This window comes from Saimiri boliviensis, chromosome 5, assembly GCF_048565385.1.
Source record: "Saimiri boliviensis isolate mSaiBol1 chromosome 5, mSaiBol1.pri, whole genome shotgun sequence".
Taxonomy (NCBI): domain Eukaryota; kingdom Metazoa; phylum Chordata; class Mammalia; order Primates; family Cebidae; genus Saimiri; species Saimiri boliviensis.
The window spans coordinates 141,760,907-141,772,327 of NC_133453.1; the positions used below are offsets into that span (position 1 = coordinate 141,760,907).

The following is an 11,421-nucleotide window of genomic DNA, read 5'->3' on the forward strand; positions in this document are numbered from 1 at the left end:
GCCTATGGGCATTGTTACAAGTGAGATAGGTCTCTTGAAGACAGCAGATGAAGGATCTTATCTTTTTTAAGCCAACTTTCCACTGTGTGCCTTTTAAGTGAAGCATTTAAGCCATTTATATTCAAGGTTAATATTGACATGTGAGGATTTGATCTTATTGTGAAGTTGTTAGCGGGTTACTTTGTAGTTTTATTGTGTAATTGCTTTTTAGAGTCTATGGACTATATAAGTTTGTTGTTGTGAAAATCCATTTTTTAAAAAACATGGAATGCTGCATGAATTTGTCATCCTTGTACAAGGGCCATGCTAATCTCTGTATTGTTCCAATGAAAACCCACTTTTAAATGGCCAAAAAATTACTGTATGAACAGGCTCTGTTAAAGGAGATTCATATGGCAAATAAACCTATATAGAGATGCTTGATGTTGTGAGGAAAATAAAAATCAAAACCACAAGGAGATACCACTATATACATATTAGCATAGCTAATTTTTTAAAGTGACAATACTTAGAACTGCTGAATATATTAAGCAACTGGAACTTCCCTAAATAGTACTTAGTATTGGTAGGGATGCAAAATGGTGCAGCTACTTTAGATAATAGTTTGGTAGTTTTTATAAAAGTAAACCTCCACCTGCCATGTAACCCAGCAATCCCACTCCTATGTATTTACTCCAGAGAAGTGAAAATATACATTCACACAAAGATCTGTATGTTAATGTTCATACAACTTGATTTGAAATTGCCAAAAATTAAAAATGACCCAAATGTTCCCCAACTGGTGAATGGATAAATACATTTTGATATATCCATGCACTAAAATGTTAACAAAAGAAAAGAAAAATAAAAACAGAAACAACTTATGCTGAAATAATATGAATGAATCTCAAAAGCATGCTAAGTGAAAGCAGCTAAATACAAAAGCCACCATGCTCTCTGATGCCATTTATATAACATTCTGGAAAAAGTAAAACTATAAAGAGAGAAAGTGGTTATCAGAGGCTGGGAAAGAAAAAGAAGGCTGACTGCAGAGAGGCAAGAGGTAACTTTTTGGGGGATGCAGTGGTTATTACACAATTCTATATATTTGTCAAATGCACAGACTGAGCACCAAATAAAAGAAAATTTTACTGTATATAAATGATTCCTCAATAAATCTGATATCTCAAGGTTACAGTGGGCAGTATGGTCAGCTATCTAAACTCTGTTTTCCACAGGGACAAGAAAGAATAGTGAAAATTGATGACTTCTTGGAAACATGCCTGGCCATCTCCCTTCAAAGATGTTAAAGTCTCTGCAATTTCAGACAAGGCCTTGATTCAACAACTATGTTGCCTTTGAGGAAAAGCATTTAATATCATCATCCACCCCAAGTACTAAGTGACAATATTATCTTTCCCTACTGGGGAGAGATATTTCAAGTATAAATGTGATCTTAAATAGATGCTCCTCTTTCCAACCCAGTTATGAAGACAGTTTCACCTACGTCAGAAGTAGATGGGGGAACTTGATTAAATCCAGTCACTGGGAAAATAGCATTAGTAAAGATGAGGAACCTAAAAAGGATATGACAGGTATACTTCTATAACCTTGTCTATGACATGGACAATTATGATTCAATGGATATTTCTATTTTGCCTTTTCAGTATGTTCATAGTATATTAAAGAAAGTCCATTTGAATGATGTTCAGTTTTAAAATATGAGCTGGAAGAAACACACAAACCTATTCAAATGTCATTCTAAGTTGTTTTGTCTTCAATAATCCTGAATTACTACCAGCTCTTGGCTGTTGGTTTCATTACTTTGACAGCTGAAATGACATGTTCATGCCTTAAGTCTGTCTTGACTGTATGGGGTTAGAAAGAGAATGCCAGGTTATGCATGGTATTTTCTAAATTAACTTGAGCTCTGCATTTGTCTACAGGCCTACAAAGTTCAATCCATTGGCTTGGTACCTGAGGTGGTGGCAGGCACAAGTGGAAGTTTCTGCTTGGCTAGGTGCCATTGTCAGAAGAAGCCAGTGTCACCCCTTGTAATGTAAAGGAATAAAATAATTTAATCTTTTAAAACAGATTAAATAATGCATTCTACCCTGAAAGAGATAAATTAGTGCATAAAGTACAAGAAGTAATCCCTTTGATAAGCATGCTATATCTGCCTTATGATTGTGAAATCAGAGTGAAAATTTAACACTGTTATAAACATCTTAAAATTTAAAGTTGCAAGAAAAAAAAAGACATAGCAATGTCATGGCTATTTAAGAAAAGCTTCTTCAGAATTCAGCAGCCTTCCAGGAACTGCAGAGGGAGGGGCTGTGCCTGTCAGACTAGAAACAGCAGCAGGCCAAAGGGTCTGTGCTCCATTCCTCCCAAACCTCCACCAACAGGAAACCTTCTGGATGATCCAAGTAACCAGAACGTCTTTTCTTTATTCACTTATAGAAGAAAAGGCAAATTTCAATACAGGAAGTTACCCTGACCTTCAGGGATGGTGACTTGAGCCTAGAAGATAGACTGCTCAAAATAGCATGAAATGACTAAAAATGGTTTAAGAAAATGACAAGGACAAAGAGAAGCAGAGAGGAAGCCACTGTGGAGAAGACTGAGTGATAATATTTTGGAATCTGCAGAGCCCTGGGACAGAAATGCAGGCACTCAATTTGGAGGGTGTGGGGCAGGAGCACAGCAGTTCCTCTCCTCTCTGACCCTTCCTGAGGGCTCAGGGCCTGAAGATACCTGGTATGGATGGGAAAAGAGCCTACAAACAGGTACGCATTTGGAACTGAAAACAGAGGGGTCATGAACCCCAGGATCCCATCTAACTCCATAAAGCGACTACCACACTCCAATACTCACAAGGCCCTTTCTGGAACAGCTAAAACAAAGAGGTCTGATCTCAGAAATTGATATAGAAGTATAAGGTAGAGGACTGGAAATGGGTCAGAGAATGGTAGCAAGATCCGCCTTCCCGCCCCTGTGAGTTGCTGGCTGTTCCCCACCTGTACACCAGCACACATGTGCAGTCAGGCAAGAGAAGTGACCTACATGGGATTCCCTCCTTTGGAAGGAGGGAATTTCACAGTATTTCATGGTATCTAACTTTTTTTCTGATTTGGATAATTTATGAAAACTGTCATTACCTGTCAGGAGCTGCATGGAGGACAGGCTGTTTAGATTATGCAATACTTGATAGAGGCAATAAGACAGATACAATGTATGTCAGAGTTATGAGGCATACTCACAAAACCAGTACCCAACTCAACCACCAAGCTCAGAATGAGACCATGTCCAACATAGGAAACCCTTAAAGCGCCCTGAATGCACTCCTCTGCCTCTGCCCCAGAGGGAACAACTATTTGTAGTTTTGTGCATATCCTTCTTTCAAAAAAAAAAATCCAGATTATGTCTGTATTACTAAACAATACACTGTTTAGCTCAGGTTGGTTTTTAGCTTGATGAAAATGGTATCATCTTATATTACCAACTCTGAAGTTTTGAGGCTCACTGTTATCCATCCATTTCATGATGGTGGCAGCTCTGGGTCATTCATTTCCACAGTTGTATCATATCCCACTGAGTAAATATACCCAGCTCTTATATATCTATTTTCCTACATTTGGACGTTATTCTCATTCTAGCTACTACAAAGGCTGCTAAAAACATTCGCTTGTACATGCTTTTTTAGTAATCAGGGGCAGGAATTTCTCCCAGGTATATAGAGAATCAATGGGTTCACAGGACTTACTTAGATTCAAGTTTATAAGATAATGCTTTTTGAAGTGCTTACATCAGTTTACACTCATGCCAACAGTGTATGTTCCTTCTGTTTTTATATTTCTGAGTACTTGATCTTAACAAATTTCTTAATTTGACCAAACCTCCACAAGGCCTCTGTTCTGCTGGGTCCTGAAGACACAAAGTCTATGCCTCTTCTTCAGACCTGAGCCTTTTCCTACAGGGTAGATGCACTCCACAGAACACCAGGTAGGAACAGGACCCTTTGCCTTTTCCTGGCCAGAGTACCGTACCTATGACTCTTCTGCCCACAAGCCCAGTCCTATGGAACACACCCCTCACGACCCATCTAGGCCTCACAGGGCCCATCTACAGCTGAGCCGAAGCAGAGCAGACCTTTGCCAGGTATGCACCTGGCCAATACACAGCCTACCTTGCAGTATGGTATTGTGGGTCAGCATGCGGCATGTAACCCACAGACTGGAGAAAATCGCAATAATGACTAACCATGACAGGTGTGTATAAAGTATTCAGTGCAACATTTTACAATAAACCTTCAATGTGTGGCTTCAGTGGAAATGCCATTGTTGCTTCTAGACATCTGCACCTGTATTTGTTTCATGCATTAACTCACGATGACTTCTGATGAGATTTTAATGGCTTATGGTCATGCAAAGGCAAAGTATACTAGTGCACCTAGTGCACCTTGCCAGGGGCCTCATCTCTGTCATTCACTGTCACCTTCAGCCAGTCATTCCTCTTCCTGTACTAGCATGTACCAGTTCATATTTGAGCGCTTTGCACACATTACCTTCTTCCTCAAGATTATCTTTAGATTCTCTCTATAAAAAGCAATATCAAAAAAAAAACTGCTATCAAAGACAATGCAGCCAAAAGATAAACAACAACAAAAAAAATTACACAGTATTCCAGGCAGATAATTTAAAATATGATATTCTTTTGTGATGCTTGTAGTTTTGTCACCTTAAAAATTGTGTAGCTTGTAATTTATCTTCTTTTCACATTGCCTCTTTCATACCTAATTTTATTAATTCACAAATTGTATTACTATTCTGAAAGAGGATCCTCCAATTGCAGAAGATCAAAGCTCTTCACCACCAGGACCTGCACCTGAACTTGAGAATCTTCAGTTTTTCTGAGTGGCCTGGGATCTCAGAGTAGACATCACTCACAGGGCAGTCAAGGGAATGGCAGAGGGATGATCACCAGGCAGCCTATTCCAGGAGACATGAGCAAGCCAAACATGGCAATGGGCCTGATCCAACCATTTCCACTGTCTTCATGAGGTCAGATGCCTGGGAGATACCTGGTCACTGCTCTCTTGCCTCATTTGGGGAAAATAATAGACAAGACAAGACAACACACACACACACACACACACACACACACAAACACACACACACACAAATGCAGCAAGCCAGCAGGCCCCATTCAAAGGCATCAGGCAGGAGCTCAGCAGGCACTCCTCCCTCCTCCTCTTCTGGAGACTTACAGCCCACCTCTGCCTTTTCCTCCATGTCACGGACAGTCTAGCCCACGGTACACTGTCAACTGGCCTCTCCATCTTGACTAAACCTCCACAAGGCCTCTGTTCTGCAGGGTCCTGTAGACACAAAGTCTTACTTATGCGTCCTGTCTCTGACAAGAGATTCAAACACCTTGAGTTCCTGTACTTACCAATGGCCAGGCCAAGGAGAGTTGGGAATGCCACCTGCTTCCCGTAAGAAAGGAATTTCTCACATGACACAGGAAGACTACATCCCCCCTGGAACTGGGAGGATGACATGAGACAGGAGGGATGGGAGCAGAATTTCTAGAATGCTGTGCATAGGTGCTTGTAGAGTCCACAAGAAAGATGAAAACAAAGTCCAGGCACTGCACTTAAGCTTCATTTAACCAGTACAATTTATCTTTTCATCTGAGCAAGCAGTCAAGTAGTCACCACTCTATAGTCCTGACACTGGGCCACTTTGAGTATTAATGTTACCAGCCAGGGCTCAGAAAGTATGTAAAATTGCAAATAGGCCACTTGAGTCTGCAAGGACTTGGGGTGCTGCAACCAGAGAGGACACCTACATGGTCCCTCCACTGTGCTCTCAAACTCTCAGATCATTTGCTTTGGTTCCCAGGACTTTCTGCCCAGCCCGGCTACCCTGTTGACCCCATGAAAGTTGAACTTGAGGCTCCAGAGTTAAGCTGTGCAGAGAGCTCCTCACTGGCATGGCTCTAAACGGTATCCATCAGCGCCTGCTCAATTCACGCCAAAGTGACATGCACAAATGTGAGTTGGTGAGGTACTTAAGAGGCAGGACCTCTGGTTCATTAAGCAGCACCTTGCAGGACTACGTACTTGACAGGAGGGATAAACGACGTGGTTAGTAGAGACTGTCCATCATCTCCAGCTTGCCAGGAAAACAACCATCAGGAGCTCCCTTCTGATGAAATATCAATTTCTGTGCATCACTATGCAGCAGTGACTTCCTCCACCCCACCCTCACCCCTCTGCATCCATCAATCTTCCTTACAGAAATGATCATAGATAAATGGACAGTAAAATTGCAACTGCCCCGGGCATCTCTAACTCCCTGTTGTAGTTTTCACATACAGCGTGCAGTGTGAGTTTAGCCCTCAGACGGGCTCTGTCTGCAGGCTACTCTTGCCTTTCCCAGTGGGAAACAAGAGCAGAGCCTGCCTCTGTTATTCACTAAATCTTTCCAGCAGATTAGAGAATTCTGGACAACTCAATGTCAAAAATAAGCTGTCTCATCACCGATGGCAAGGTCAACCCTGGGCACCAAGAATGAAGATTAACACTAAATCTCAGTTCCTGGTTCCTCGCATCCTTCTTGATTTTTAAAAATGAGAAAAAACTCTGAGGTGGACAAGAAGGTTCTTTGGCCTCCTGCTGAAAAGATATTAATATAAATATGTTATTTAAAAAAAAAAACTTTGTTTGAGCTGGTGCAGTGGCTATAATCCTAACACTTTGGGAGACCAAGGCAGGTGGATCATGAGGTTAACAGATCAAGATCATCCTGGCCAACATGGGGAAACCCCATACCTACTAAAAATGCAAAAATTAGCCAGGAATGGTGGTGCGTGCCTGTAGTCCCAGCTACTCGAGAGGCTGAGGCAGGAGAATTGCTTGAACCCAAGAGGTAGAGGTTGCAGTGAGCCAAGATTGTGCCACTTCACTCCAGCCTGGCAACAGAGAGAGACTTTGTCTCAAAAAACAAAAAACAAAAAACAAGCAAACAACAAAAATAACCCCTGTCTTTTCTTAGATGCATTCAGCATCTAGCATATATCGGTTCATATACTGAGCACTTTGCACACACGACCTTCTTTAATCCTTGCAATAACCCTAGAATTAAGTAATGAGCTAGAAAGAAAGTGGCAGAATGGGCCAGAAAGTCAACTTTCTTGGATTCCAATTCTGTGTTGTCCCTTAGTGCATAATTTTAAGAATCATGAGTACCTCCCTTCAAGCATTCTCTGCTTCCACATCCTTGGAAGTACACCCTGGAAGGGACCAGGTAGAGGCGGAGCCAGCGGCCAGCTGTTGGGAGGAGAAGTGAAAAGGGCTACTTAGTAGCCTCCTTTACCTCTTGGCAGAGATGATGAAAAGGAAAATTAAAAGTATAAAGGCTTAGATAGTCCCAGGCTAAAAAAGAGAAGAAAACTCAAAGTATATTAATATTATCCAGAACATACAAAAAGATATCCCTAAATCTGGGATGCTTGGCTCAAATCTGCCCTACAAAATTGAGCCAAGTTGACATTGTATCTCTTGAGAAAGGAGTCTTTCAATGTTTAACACCACAGTATATACACACAAATACAAAAAGCACAGAAGATAATGTAACACACACCATACAGTCTCTCTCCAAAAATGAGTAAGTATTTTTTCCACCTCTAAAAATCACAGGTTTACTAAGTTCTAAGAAACTAGAGAGAGGCCTTGTAAGAAGCGTTTTCAATGGTGCCACCTGGTGGATTCATCCTAAAAGTGCTATCTGCTCTTGCTCACAATTAAACTGACTTGAGAGGACAAATTCTCGTACATAATGAGACATTCAGCCCACTAATATTTTCCCCCAGCCTTCCTTTATTTCCTTTTTGGGCATCCTCAACCTCCCTTCCATTCCACTACACTCAACTGATCCTTGGAGTTTCCCATTTAATTTCATAGCCTTTCTGCTGCATTAGAGCAATTTTACAGCAAGATTTACAACAATGTCAGGAATAAAGAAAACTGTTGTAAAACAGCCATGGACAACATTATAAACTGGCAGTAAAACCAGCCATAATGCACAGCTGGTATTTATGTAAGCCACCTGTTCCATTTTTAGCTACTCCTGGTCCCTGCTTTTATCCCATTCACTATGCTTTGAAAGTCCTTTTACTTGCCTTCTTCTCCTCCTAAAGTCTTCAGAACTGATGATAAGTTCCACAATGTGCTGAGCCCACATATTGGGGTACCCTTGCTCATCTATGAACTCAAAGGCCCATCACGGCTGATCCTTGCTTCCCAGCTTTTGAACTCTGCCAAAACTTGAATATTGAACAGAAGAAAAGTTTCAGCAAAACCCTCATTCAACTGCAAGATACATTTAAATATAAGTGCATATACCAATCTAAAAAAACACCTATATAATATAAAGTATATAAATACATATACTCATCATAGTCCAAGAACTATGTACTATTTACCACCATGGAGAAAATACTAGAGCCATAATTTGTAGGAGTGGTTCCCATTTAACAAGCAGCATCCAAGTATGAGCTGAACATTCTACACATTATCTCTAATCCTTGCAACAACTCTTCAAGATTGGTTGAATCAATCACTCACTACTTCTGTGACTTCAGTAAATAATTCTATCAACCTCAGTGTAGAAGTTGGCCTATCAGGGTCAGACAGAGTGGCTCACACCTGTAATCCTAGCAATTTGAGAGACTGGAGTGGGCACATTACTTAAGGTCAGGAGTTCGAAACCAGCCTGGTCAACATGGTGAAACCCATCTCTACTAAAAATACAAAAACATTAGCCAGGCATGGTGGTATGTACCTGTAATCCCAGCTAGTCAGGAAGCTGAGGCAGAGAATTGTTTGAATCCAGGAAGTGGAGGTTGCAGTGAGCCAGCATTATGCCGCCACACTCCAGCCATGAAACTCCCTACCAAGAAGAAGAAGAAAGGGTGGTGATGGTGGAGGAAGAGGAGGAGGAGGCAGAGGAGGCGGCAGCAGCAGCGGCGGCGGCGGCGGCCTATCAACTGTGTAGAATTTTAGTGAAAATTTAGAGTAACTGTCATATCGCGTAAGATTCACCAAATGCTTATTCTGTGCTAAGCATCCTTATGGGAACTCTCCACATACTAACTCATTTTATGTAGTCACAATCAACCTATGAGATGAGTACTATTAATATGCCCAATTTATAAAAGAAAGCTCGTACACAGAAAAGTTAAGTACCTTGCCAAAGGCCACAAACTAGTAAATAGCAAAGTCAGGATGTGAAACCCAAAAAAATTACATTCCAGAGCACTCTGTTATTTTTACAAACAGATATGACTATCATTTAGATGACTAATTTTTTAAAACCAAGGAGTGAAGTCAGCATAAATGGTAAAATAAAGACTGACAAAACTTTTGTTTTCCATAGAAACGAGTTAGAAAATTGGCAAAAATTATTAGAATCAACTTTCCCAGAAACTGACAAAAGACTTGTAGCAACTTGAGAAGCATGTATTTAAGAAAACCAGCCAAATCTCAGTAAGAGCAGTAAGCTCTGTGGTGTTTTACCTTGATTCACTCTCATGCCTCACTTTCCTTTCCTGCAGTAATACCCTACATTCCTGGTGCAGTGTTGGAGCCACCAGAGTAAGCAAAAAGAAGGTCTTTTTAAAGCCTCCTTCCCAAAGATTTGTCCTTATCAGAACTGTCTAATTAGGCCTGTCTGGTGATACTCTCAAAGACTCCACATGCAAGATTGTTTGTATTTGACCTGACTTGGAGATTTACTGGTTTCTGGTTTTTACAGAAATCTCTTCCTATCCTTAGTGAACAACCAGGCTAACCAAACAGAGACTTCAGTTGCCACAAATAACTAAGAGTACAGACTTTATAGAATTTGTTCCAAAATATTATTAAATATACAAAACAGCTAAAAAAAATTGCAGCAACAGCAATATACTTTGGGGAGGGAGAGAATGATTTCAAGAGGTGTTATAATGTATTATTTTAAATAGTCAACAACAGAAATTACAATGCATGCAAAGAAATAAGAAAGTATGACTCTATAATAGAAAATTAAGCAACTAATAGAAACTGTTCCTTGAGGAAGTACAGACTTTGGACTTACTAAAAAAATACCTTAAATTGGTTATTTTAATTAAATGTGCTCCAAGAGCTAACAAAATGTGTGTCTAAAGAACTAAGGTAAGTTATTAAAACAATGTCTCACCAAATGCAAATATTCACAAAGGGATCAAAGTCATATATTTTTGAAAAATTAATAAAAATTCTGGAGTTGAAAAGTACAACAACTAAAATGAACATTTCACTGTAAGGGCTGAGCAGATAATTTGGAGAAGCAGAAGACAGTATCAGCAAATTTGAAGATAAATCAATTGATACCATCTAGTTTAAAGAACAGAAAGACAGTAGAACGAAGAAAATGAGCATGGCTTTGGAGGCCTTTGGGATATCAGCAACAAAGCAAGATGTGGATAAAAAGAAATTCAGAAGGAGGGGAGACAGAGAAAGGGATAGAAAGACTATTTGAAGAAATAATGAATCACAACTTCCCAAACTTGAGGGAAAACTAATCTACATATCTAAGAAGCTCAATAAAGTGCAAGTAGAGTACATTCAAAGAGATACACAGTCAGACACATCATAATCAAAATGTTGAAAGAGAGAATCTTGAAAGCACAAGACTGAGACGTGTCACATTCAAGGATCCTCAGTAAGCTGATTTCTCTTTATAAACCACAGAGGCCAGAAGATACTGGATGACATATTCAGTGCTAAAGAATGTCAACAAAGAATTCTATGTCCAGAAATATTATCCCTCAAAAACAAAGCAGAAATTGGAACATTTTCAGAGAGACAAAAACCGAAAGAGCCTGTCTCTAGACCTGCCCTAGAACTAGCCTTTAGACCAAAGTGATAAGACAGTTATTCAAATCCATATAAAGAAGTAAAGCACATAAGTAAAGGTAACAACATAGGTAAGTTTAAAAGACTATATACAGAGTATAAGAATTTTGTTTATAATTCTTTGTTCCTACTATCTAAAAGAAACTACAATCAAACAATAATTATAAATCCATGTTAATGGGCATGTAATGTATAAAGATGGAGGGGTGATGAATATGACAATTACCATGATTTGATCAGTACACATTATGTACATGTATTCTAATATTTCTGTTCCCTATAAATATATAATTATTACATATCAAACAAAATAAAATAAAAGGGAGGAAAAAGATGTAATTTTGGTAATAACACAAAGGAAGGGGAAAGGAGTGAAGCTATATAGTAAAAAAATCTTTTATACAATTGTAATTAAATGGGTATTAAATTGGTTTAAAGGGAGAATCAACTGGAAGAAAATGTCCTGATTAAATCATGTGAGTGATACGCGGACAGTGGCA

General features: G+C 39.6%; 1 pseudogene; it reads right to left on the minus strand.

Moving 5' to 3' along the window:
- Positions 1-257: 257 nt before the first annotated feature.
- On the minus strand, positions 258-354 carry LOC120368296 (U6 spliceosomal RNA; annotated as a pseudogene).
- Between the last annotated feature and the right edge of the window lie 11,067 nt (positions 355-11,421).